Source organism: Manis javanica, chromosome 3 (genome assembly GCF_040802235.1).
Source record: "Manis javanica isolate MJ-LG chromosome 3, MJ_LKY, whole genome shotgun sequence".
NCBI lineage: Eukaryota > Metazoa > Chordata > Mammalia > Pholidota > Manidae > Manis > Manis javanica.
This window is the reverse complement of record NC_133158.1, coordinates 20,000,833-20,012,233: the sequence shown is the minus strand read 5'-3', so window position 1 is coordinate 20,012,233 and position 11,401 is coordinate 20,000,833.

Here is an 11,401-nt window from a genome sequence, read left to right as displayed (position 1 = left end):
TGACTACAAAGTGTTTGCTCTTGGCACGATGGTGAGCTCTCTGCTGCCACCAGCACATACATGTGCACACACCTAGTGTAGGGTCTACTGAGAGAGGGTGAAGGGTGGGAAGGGTGCTTTTGTTGCAAACAGTGTATGGGTTTCACTTGCAGAATGCTAGGGATCTTGAAAAAGATTTTGGCTTCGATGGTGCAGAAGTCTAAAGAGAGGGACTGAGACATAAGACAAGCTCTAACTGAATAGAGGGAAAAATAGGAAAGGAATTAAATAGACCACACACATCTCTCTTTAGGGCCTTATGCTAGGGAAGCATCTAGATCACTCTGAATGTTTAGCTCTTAGTTTGGATGATGGGAGGGGCTAGAGAGTGTAGCAGGCACATATTTAGCTGCATTTCAATTTAGACTGTGACTGTAGGAATTATTTTTAATTTAGGAGGGTAGTGCATCGTTAATAAATCATATCATATAAACTTAACAGCCTGAAAAGTGCAAGGTTAAAATGCAAGTGATTTCGAAACCAGAGGCAAAGTACAAATCCTATGTTGTCCTGAGATACAGAGATGCACTAACTTTAGCAGATGTTTTGGCTGCTATGGAAGGAGGGCAGATCCCTTGGTGTATGCGAACTCAGAGGCTGGGAGTCAAGGAGACTCTATTTCTCCCTGGCTGCTCCTCCCTCATCCTGTGACCAGTAATATGAACTCTGGTTGGGAATGACCATGGAAGACTCACAAGTGCCTCCTATACCTTTAGCCTCTTGCTTTCCCTGCAAAATTGTGATGTCACATCAGTAAGCCAGTCAAAAACCATTTATTGCATGGCCTGAGGTGTGGTTTATGAATGGTGAGCAATGTATCAATAATTACACTATTGCTGCTTTGGAAAACTAAGGTGACTATCAGAGCATTTATTTCCTGGGAGTATCAGTGAAGGTTTCCCCAAGGGTATGATGCTGAAACCGATGCCTGAAGCTTAAGTAGGGGTAACTAAGGATGGGGTAAGAGCATTTTTGACAGAGGAAACCATGAGTGGGAGTCCCTGGCATTGGGTTCAAAGTTCTGACTTGTTTATGGAGAGAAAGATGCTTAGCATAGCTAGTTAAGTTGCTCTGACAACGGTTCCCAACCAGGAGAGATTCTGTCTTCCAAGGGACACTTGGCAGTGTTGGAGATATTTGCAGTTGTCACAGCATGGGGTGTGAACACTCCTGGCATCTAGGGGCAGATGCGCAGATGCTGCTAAATCCTACAGAGCTCAACATGGCATCTTAAAACACATAATCGTCCAACCCAAAATGTCAGTAATTCTGACATTGAGGAACTCTTCAACAGAAGCCCAAATACAGAGGTTTACACAAAACAGATGTATTGCCTGGATGTGACTGCCCAAATGGACTGGTTTGCCTGACTGGACCAGCTCTGCAGTGCCACGAACCTCGGCTCCTTCTGTCCTGCGGCTCTGCATCCCCTCGGCACAGGCGGGCAGCCCTCTCTGTGAAGAGCGGATTGGAAGTGTTTTGGCTTTGCAAGTCACATAGTCTCTGTCGCAACTTCTGGATCGAGACTCTCAGTTGCGAGCAACTACAGACAATACCTGCGTGAATGGACATGCTGGGTTCCGATCATCTTTACTGGCATAAGCACGGTGGACTGGGTTTGGCCTGTAGGATGTAGTGTGGGCCCCTGTCTGGTCAAATGTGCTTGGTCTGCTAATTATTAGGAGGGGGAGTCATGGTTATAGGGGGCAGGCTTATTTCCTGTTGAGGGACAACATCATTTCTGCTCATGTCCTATTGTCCAGAACTCAGAGAGGCTGGAAATATAGTTCTTGGCTGGACAGTCAGAGGCCCAGGGGAAACTCAGCTTTTTTTTTTTTTTAACATAAGGGAAAATGATTATGGAGGGACAATTGCCAGTGTCTTCAGTTGCTGAAGTATAGAACTAAGAGGGAAGCATCAGATGAAGCTAGCCAGTGAGGCAGGGTGAGATCATGCCTGTCTCAGAGGTGAAGTGAGTGGAGGGTGCAGATTTTCTCTTCAGAGAACCAAGTAGTTATCAGCCATGGCACAGAATTATTTTTCCATTTTAAAAAGATCACCCTGGCCATGGTGTGGAAATGGAAGGGGCGTGCTGCCATCATCCAGGTAAGAGACCTGGTGGCTTCAATGAGGATGGTGGTAAAGACATGCAGTAAATGGGTGAGATTTTAGAGGGAAGGTGCTGCAGCTCAATACAGATTAAACTCCCTTTTTAGGAATTGAGTAAAAGTAGATTTATTATTAATACTAAAAGAAAACTCGATCACCGTTGCCCATCGGATGCAGCCCCAGCTGGCCCTCGTCTGCTACTTTCCTCTTTTTCCTCCAGGACTCAGATGCCCATTGCTGATCATCTTCTCTGGGGAAAAGCCCCCCTGGTTCTCCCAAGCATGAGACTCTGGGCTGAAGGGGTTCACAAATCCCAATTGTAGTGAGTGGGCAACCCCAGTGCTGGACACAAGCAAAACGAAGAAGCGGTGTGTGTTTTGAGACTGACTGGCACCAAGGGAGACAAAAGCCTACATTATAATTATGCCAAGCATATAATATGATGTAGCCGGCTACTGTCTCCAATATGCCCTAAAGTGCAGTGCAAGGGCGTTGGATAGTAGAATGCTCTAGACCTGGTATCTGTGCCATTGGAAACCTGAGAAAGCCACAGCACCTTCTCTTCTGTTAGTAAACAATGCCATTGGCATTTATTGAGCATCTACTGGATGCCACGCTCAATCCTGGGGACACAGAGGTGAACAAACATGACCTATGACTTCTTCAATTTCTGCCTCTAATCCCTGTAAACAGAAGATGAGCAAATGTTTCCCTCATTTGTTTAAAATGAGTTTCTAGTAATGAAGGTATCTTAACTGGCAATCTCAGTAATAAGGCTCCTGCCAAGATCCTTTGGCTTTTATGGTTAGCTTGGTGGACACACTTGGCCTTGAAAGACAATGCCATCCAGTAATTCTCTTTCAAGGAATTGCCTGAATGACTCTAGGCATCATTTCCTAAAGAGAGAGGACATCACATTCTTCCGATCTTCATTTTTTCGGGGATGTCAAAATTGTTATGGTGATGAACCTGGCTAATTCACAAAATAACAACTCTGAGAGAGAAATGACTCATGTGTAGCTCTGACATGGCCTCTTCTTCCTCTAATTCCTTTCTGTTGAAGTATGTCAGCCAACTACTTTTTAGTATCACTCCATCTATCACGCCATAGCCATAGTCTGTATACAGATGCATTAGGGTCCTTGCATCCCAGGGTGGTAACTTCAGGAAGCATAGGTAGGGCCAGCCCACCGGAGTGCTCACCTCCAAATGGCCATTCACCCAGTCTTATGTTATTTTTGCAGCTCAGTTCTTGCCTGACACTGTGCCAAGGTTTTCCCTGGTCTTCCTAAATTAAGCGTTATCCCATTTAATCTACCTCAACTCTGTGAGGCAGGTACTAATGATATCTCCCTTTTACAGATGAGCAGACTGAGGTGAATGGCTTACAACAGTCATACAGCCGCTAAGTCTTAGAACCAGTATTTGAACACAGGCTTTTCTGACCCCCAAGGTCATAATGCTCTACTGTCCCCTTTGTTCAAAGTTTATTTATTGAACATCTTTTTATTACTAAGTCCATATCACTCTGTCTCATCATGATGGTCTCATGGGCTCAAGTTCAGCTGATTGTGTCTCGCCGAAAGGCAAGGTGTTTATGTACGACAGGGGTCAGCAAACTAAGGCCTGCAGACTAAATCCATTCCAAATCCTTTTGAAAGCAAAACTTTATTGGAATGTGTTTCAGTAAAGCCACCACCATTCATTCCCTTTGGTTGCCCTTGTGCCACAACATTATGTGGTGCGGTTGTGACAGAGACAGCGTGGCCAGCAAAGCCGGCAGTATTTACTCTCTGGTTCTTTACAGAAAAAGCTTGCCAAACGCCAAGACAGAGCACAATTGTATGTATTGTTTCTTCGATGAACTCGTTTCTAACGACTAGACTGGTGTCATACAATGACAGTGTAAATGTTAAGTTTATACGTCTGTATTATTTGTTCAATAAATTGTCATCAACTGCCACAAAACACAAAGGTCAGAAACCTATCTGAGGGGGAATTTCAGCACGGAGAAAATGCACTATTCCCAATTGAAGTGTGAAAATGTGAAACTTCTTTTGACTTTTTCCAAATGGCACCCCTAAGTTTTTGCTACTACAGTCTTCCCCCTTATCCATGGTTTTGCTTTTCATGGTTTCAGGTACCTGCTGTCAAGCATGGTCTGGAAGCAGATGACCTTACTCCTGATATACGGTCAGAAGGTTAGTGGTAGCCTAACACTACATCCCACTGCGTCCGTCCTCCACCTCACTGCATCTGATCACATGGGCATTTCACATCTCACATCATCATGGGGAGATGAAGGGTGAGGACAGTACAATAAGATATTTTGAGAAACCACATTTCCATAACTTTTTTTACATATATTATTACAACTGTTCTATTTTTTTGTTAATGATTTTCATATCTTATTGTGCTTAATTTATAAACTAAACTTCATCATAGGGTTTGGTACTAACTGTAGTTTCAGGCATCTACTGGGGGTCTTGGCATGTATCCCCTGTGGATAAGGAGGCACCTACTGCATCTGAGGTTGTGTGCAATTTTTGGACCAGCACCCCCTGATTCCATTTACAAACTGGGTAGTCCCTGTCTTGGATCATCGATTCCTGCCCTCTGGAAACAAAAACAAAAATAAATATTCCAAAAATTAGAAACACACTTTTCCACTTACCTGCTACCATTTAAAGAACCATCAGAAACTGTAGTTCTAGAGTAGAAAGAACACCAGCATGAGCTCTCCAATTCCAGCTTTATCTTCATCTTTAAGCTTACACAACCCACAGATAAATTATAAGTTACTACAAAGATTCCCACCAGTGACAAACTGACTCACTGTCCTCCAAGTCCTTTCATCTTTCTGGATTCCACTTCTAAGGCTCTCTTTATTCTGTCGAGATGGAGTGTGCTGTTTGCCAAAATTACAGAGAATATGCCAGCATTTGGACACATTTTCCATTTTACCTGCACAGAAAAAAATCATCGCTGAAGATTTTTCCATGATTGCTTTTTGCCATCCCCCACCCCCATAAAAAAGTCACTCATGGCCAAATATATTTGTAAAATACTTTGTGTCTGCTCCTGAACTGTGATGAAAATAGGGTGAAAAGTTAAAGTGACTTTAATCTGTAAAAATACAGCATATGACTATCCTAGAGACACCCTAGTATTGTAGGACTATTTTCATTAATGTTCCACCTCAGTTTTATCATTGCCAAGTTCCTGCTTGATCTGGGTACCAGCACCGCAGTTTCAGGACAAGATTTCAAAGACCAGTGATGTCACACTTCTCTTGGTTGGCTGACATCTCAGAAAGGTTCTGTCTGAAGTCCTCCCAGAAGAAAAGAAGTTCCTCTTTTGTTGTCAAAAATGATAAAAAGAAAAGGCAAGGAAAAGAAAAAACAGTGAACAAGTCTCTTTTTTAATACAATCGAATGACATTTAAATGAGAGCTATTGTGAGTTTCCATTACTGCGGGGTGGGGGGAGAGGGGCAGACCCTCTGGAAGTCATCAGTTTGAGGGCTGCAGCTCTCCCTTCTGCCAGCTCAGACCTCTGTTCGTGCCACTCCCAAAGTGGTTTATAGTAAAAAGCACCCCATTGACCAATGAACCCCTGAACACTATGCTAGTTATTTGAGCCCCAGGTGGCCAGAGGAGGTGATATCACTCTGCAGGATTCTGCTTGTCAAATCATTCAGCAAAAGAAGACACACGGAAGGAGTTGCTAATAGTCCATTCCCAGGGAACAGGCAGCACTCAAATGGGAGCCGTCGCTCTAGACAACAGAGAGTGGCATCTTCCCCACCAGCCTGAAATACCGCCACATAGCACCGGTGTCAAGTCTTCAGGGGTTTCTACATATACAAACTTGTTAATGAGTGATTATTACCATAGGTTCGGTAAGCACAGATTATTATTATCATAATTTTACAGAGTAAATGAAAGTGATGAAGAAGGTGCCAGGAGAAAAATTAAAATTAACGAGTTCCAAGATAACAGGCCTGAGCTGCAAGGATGGTAAAGAGCTTGTTTATTTTAAAGAAAACGCTGAAAAGTGAAGCTTAAACACTGGAAAAACAGATTTTCCAAATTAAAAATATCCTATTTATTAATGAAACCAAGGCTGGAGTTCTGTTTTTATTTGTGACTATTTCCTTTTATGATCATATACCTTCCCGTATAGCTGTGATGACCCAGTCATGTTATTTTTGATGGGGGATTCCAGGCAATCATAAGCCTCGCTCTTCAAATCACAGTCCTTGTTTTTTTTCTTTGTAAAAATAACCAAGGTTACAGACATCTGAAAATTGTGTTTTGGTCCAGTAAATATTTGGGTAGGTTACATAGCCAATTGACATGTTTACCCAGTGTCCACTGTGAGCCAAACACTGTCCTAGGTCCTGGGGACCCAGCATTGACCAACGTGGTGGGTATCTTTCAAACTTTAAATGTTTTAATTCAACTTTAGAGGCTGTCCCTTTGTGTGATTTAGCTAAAGGAAAAGAAAAGTCATTTTGAATGCATTTATTAAAAAGAGCATTACCTTGCTCTGTTCTATGCATATGTTTCCCCTTCACAGATGACCACTTCAAGTGAAGCCTAACTGATAATGGTGAAGGAGGCTGGCTGGTGTTTTTGAAATTTATTCCGAGACAGTGGATCTACATATACTTTATAGCTAATGCTTCTTTCCCCTTTTAGAACTAGTGATGACTTCTGTAATAACGCTGTAGTGGGCAGACATTCTCTGCCTTTTGGGCATCTCTTTGGGGAACCACACCCTCGCCTACCTTCATTTCTTGTGGTCTGGGTCAGATTGTCCCCACTCCCTAGTGCAGATAAGCACAGATGACCTAAGGCGGGCCAAGAGGCATGCCTTGGACATTTACTGAAACTATCAGGAAAAGGATACTCTTTCTGTTGGAGTTGATAAGTTCATGAGATGCAGACCTGGACTGCAGAGGCTGTCTGTCTAACTGTGTGGGGAGAACCTGCCTGAGAAGGAAGCCAACCCAGAGAAAAACAGGGCTGATAATGTGTTCACATGAACACCTGGATGCGGCAGTGCCTGAAGCCATTTTTACCTCCTCAACTTTTCAGTGATGTGGCCAGTCTTTTCTTATTTATTTATTTATTTTTTAATGCTTGAGTCACTTTGGATTGGGTTTCAGAAACTTGTAGGCAAAAAGAGTTCTAACGCAATTCAAATAAATATATTTTTTAAAATACAGCCTTTGACACAAATGAGAAAATAAACCCTGGTTTTAATAGATATAATCTTAGGTAAAAAAGCTTATGCATGTATAGAGACACATAAAGAGTGCTAATATCCATCATTCCCTTCTTCCTTATTAACAGAACCCTATTAGCATTTCTGTCTTTTTATCATAGCTTTATTGAGATATAATTCAGATACCATGAAATTTACCCTTTGAAAGAGTACAGTTCAGTGACTTTTAATGTATTCAGTTATATAGCCATCAGTATGATTAATTTTATATTTTCATCACCTCAAAAAGAAATCCCAAATCCATTAACAGTCACTCCTCATTTCCCCCTTCCTCCAGCTTCTGACAAGTGCTAAGCTCTGTCTCTACAGATTCCGTGCAAAAGGAATCATACAATATGTGGCCTTTATATTTAGCTTCTTTCACTCAGAATAATTTTTTTCAATGCCAATCCATGTTATAGCATGAATCAGTACTTCATTCCTTGTCATGGTGAATGATCGTCTGCTACATGGATGAGCCACATTTTGTTGATAGAATTCATCACTTCATGGACATACGAGTTGTTTCAACTTTTTTGGCTCTCATGAATAATGTTGCTCTGAACGTTATGGACAAGTGTTTGTGTGGACATATGCTTTCAGTTCTCTTGTGTATATATCTAGAACTGGGATTGCTGGGCCACATGGTCACTAAATGTTTATCATTCTGGGGAACCGCCGAACTGCTTTCCAAAGTGGCTGTCCTATTTTACAATCCCACCAGCAATATATGAAGGTTCCAATTTCTCCATAGCTTTACCAACACTTGTTATTGTCTGTCTTTTTGATGTGGATGTGAAATGGTATCTCATGGTAAAACCCTATTAATATTCCAGGAAGCAAGGTGCCCTCATAAAAAACTATATTTCACAAATCCTCTTCTTTGCACATAGGGGCTACTGCTGACAAGTAACAGAAAGAAAGCTCTTAGCAGGCTGAGTTAGCAGTGGGGATTATGGGCCTTCCTCTCTTTCTTTGATCTTTCTGCCTGGGATGGTTGGCTTTGTAGTGGACACCTTGGCCCATGCGGTGAGCACAGAGGCCATTCCCTATTGATGGTTAAGCAGAAAATAAAAGAATCCTGAGTTCTTGATGACTTGGAAGCCACTGCATCAGCATTGGGCTGCTAACTATGGATATTTATTTACCTGAGGGAGAATGTAATTTCTAGTTTGTGTATTCCATGCATTTGCATGTTCTGTTTTATTCAGTTAAACTTAATCTTTTTTTCTCTTGTATGTATAAAGGGATGTTTATGTATATGTGAATGTATGTTATATATATATACACACATACATGTGTATGCCATATGTAAAGTGTGTGTGCACAGATACATATACACACACATTATGTGCATTGGCTAGGTGCTCACAGAGCCTAATTTTTCTCCCTGAGAACATTATTTCCTGAGACCACATTTCCCAGACTCCCTTGCTATCAGTTTGGCCCTGTGACTGAATTATAATTGGTAGAATGTGGGTAGAAATAATGTATGCCATCCCAGGCCTAGTCCACAAAGACTTTCATGGGCAATCTTCCATTCTTTTTCTCCATTCACTGACTGAAAGCAGAAACCTCTGAGGAGAGGACATGAAGTGGGGCAGAGCCATTTGATGGAAGGAACCTGGGGCCCTGAATGACTCCATGGGTACCTACCCCAGGACAAGAGTGAGAAACAATTCCTCAGTGTTAGTTCTAAGAGCATTTGGGGTTTGCTTTCATATATACATATACATATTACATAAATATATACATATACATACACATTCATATTTATATAAAATGACATAATTTACTCAAGGTCACCATGAACAGTGTAACACAGGTCTCCTGACACCTAGTTCAATCCTTGCTTTACTGTACTGGGTGGAAGGGGTATTTGAGTGTCTGCAATGACAGTATGTTTCATCCTATATATTTAGAAAGTCATCTAGCTTCTCCTAGCTTTCATTTCCTCATCCAATAAAGAAGTTTGGATAAGATGCTTGATACATTTGTTCTTGTATTAGAACTGTTTGTGATTTCATTCAGTTGGCAACTTTAGGGGCCCTGTAAGTTCTCTAAAGTTCCTGTGCCCTTTTCCATACTTTTCTCTTCCATGTTCTCAATAAGAGAGTGGAATTTAAGTATTTGTGGAATAAAAGAGAAGTTTCCCACGAGCTCCAAATGTCTACCATGTCTGTTGTGAGTCTTTGGTATCGTCTTTGTCGCTCAGAACACATTTTCTGTACAAATCCATCCAATTCACAAGACAGTGATCTGGCTGCTCCTGTGGTGCTGGCTGATCAGAATTCAGAGCTGATTTTGTTATGGGAACAGTATTGATGGCAGGTACTCCACATAAGCCAGAGAGGCCTATTTAGCTGTGATACAGGTATCTCATGCTGGTAGCATCAGACTGTGAATAGGGTCCTAGAAGGAGGAACTTACATGCAGCCGCAAGAGGGGCGTTTGTTAAGTCTCTACTAAGAGTTAAACATATGGGATAGAAAGTGAACATGATGCCTCTATTCTATAATAGAATGTAGGCTGGGAACTACTCACTGATGGCTCTGTGCCCCTCCAACGGCCCCAAACCCTTCAGTGCCATCCAGCACTATCAGAATCATTTAAAACTCTTACTGTGTGTGCCCTGCAGCCCCTGGATGTTAGGCTCCTGCCTACTTTTCTACCCTTATTTAAGTCTATTCTCCCCGTAGGTCACCCTGTTTTAAGCTCTAGACCTGCTTTGTCTCACATGAACCAAGGTGTCTAACTCCCTCTGAACCACTGCATTTTCTGTTGCTTCTGCCTGTGATGCTCTGCCGACTCCCGCTGGCTCATTCTCGTCCTTCAAGTGACAACTCACACTTCCTCCCATCAGGCCTCCCTCTCTGGAATGAGCTCCTCTCCGATCTGTCCAGTGCACTAGCTTGCGGTATAGTCTTTATAGCAGCGCTTCTCAAACTTTAAGCCTATGCAGATCACTTGGGGATACTGTTAAATTGCAGATTCGACCTCACTCAGCAGATCCAGGTAAAGCCCGAGAGTATGCATTTCCAACGACCTTCCAGGTCATTCCCCTGCCTCTGACCACACGTTGAGCAGCACGGCTTTAGATAACGTACTGCATCCCATTAATATCTAAGGTGTTTATTGTTACTTGCCTCTCCTCACCCTGGAATGAGGGCTCGATAAGGCAGCGCTGACCATCGTGTTCGCCCTGGCTCTCCTGGCCAGAACAGCACCCTCCTAGCATACAGTAATACCCAGTAAGTGATTAAGATATTTCAAGAGTGTTGAATGTGACATGAGGTAATGTACACTGTGCTGTGGAAGCTAATGCCCTCTGGAGGGACAGGGAAGGAGGCCTCACTCAGCATGTGCAGCACCAGACATTTGCACAGATTTGTAAGAAGCCTTTTCTCAACGCTCCCTGTTTTTTGTCCAAGGCCCCCACTGTGACAGTTCATCCTGACTTATACCCATGTCTTCAGAAGTCTCCAGGAAGATCAAAAAGTAACCATTCTCTTTACCCAAGACCAGATGAGCCTCCCAGGCCCCAAAATGGCTGCCATTGGCTAAGTTAAGAGGTAAGCCTTCTGACCGAGAGGCTTCACACTTGTTTGTGGATGACTAATGCACTTTATTAATCTCGGGCAGTATTTCTATTTGGTTTAAAAAAGAAATGAAAAATGCTATTAATCTAACTGTATGGTGCTATCCCAGCTCATGGACGGCAGATAGTTAAGCCTAGGGAAGCCATCCAGAAAGGAAAAAACCTTGATTTGTTTCCTTTCTCTAGTAGTGGACTCACAAGTTACCTAAGGCCCGAGAGGAAGCTGGGGTTGATACAGGGCAAGGGGAGGTGAAGGGAGCTGGAGGTGTGGGGTGACCATCCTTCTCATTCATCAATAACTCCCAAGCTTGGGGTTATGGAGGAGGCAGTAAGTGCCCACAGGGGTTAGGAGTGAGGGTTTTGGAATCCTGTCTACATTCTTGAC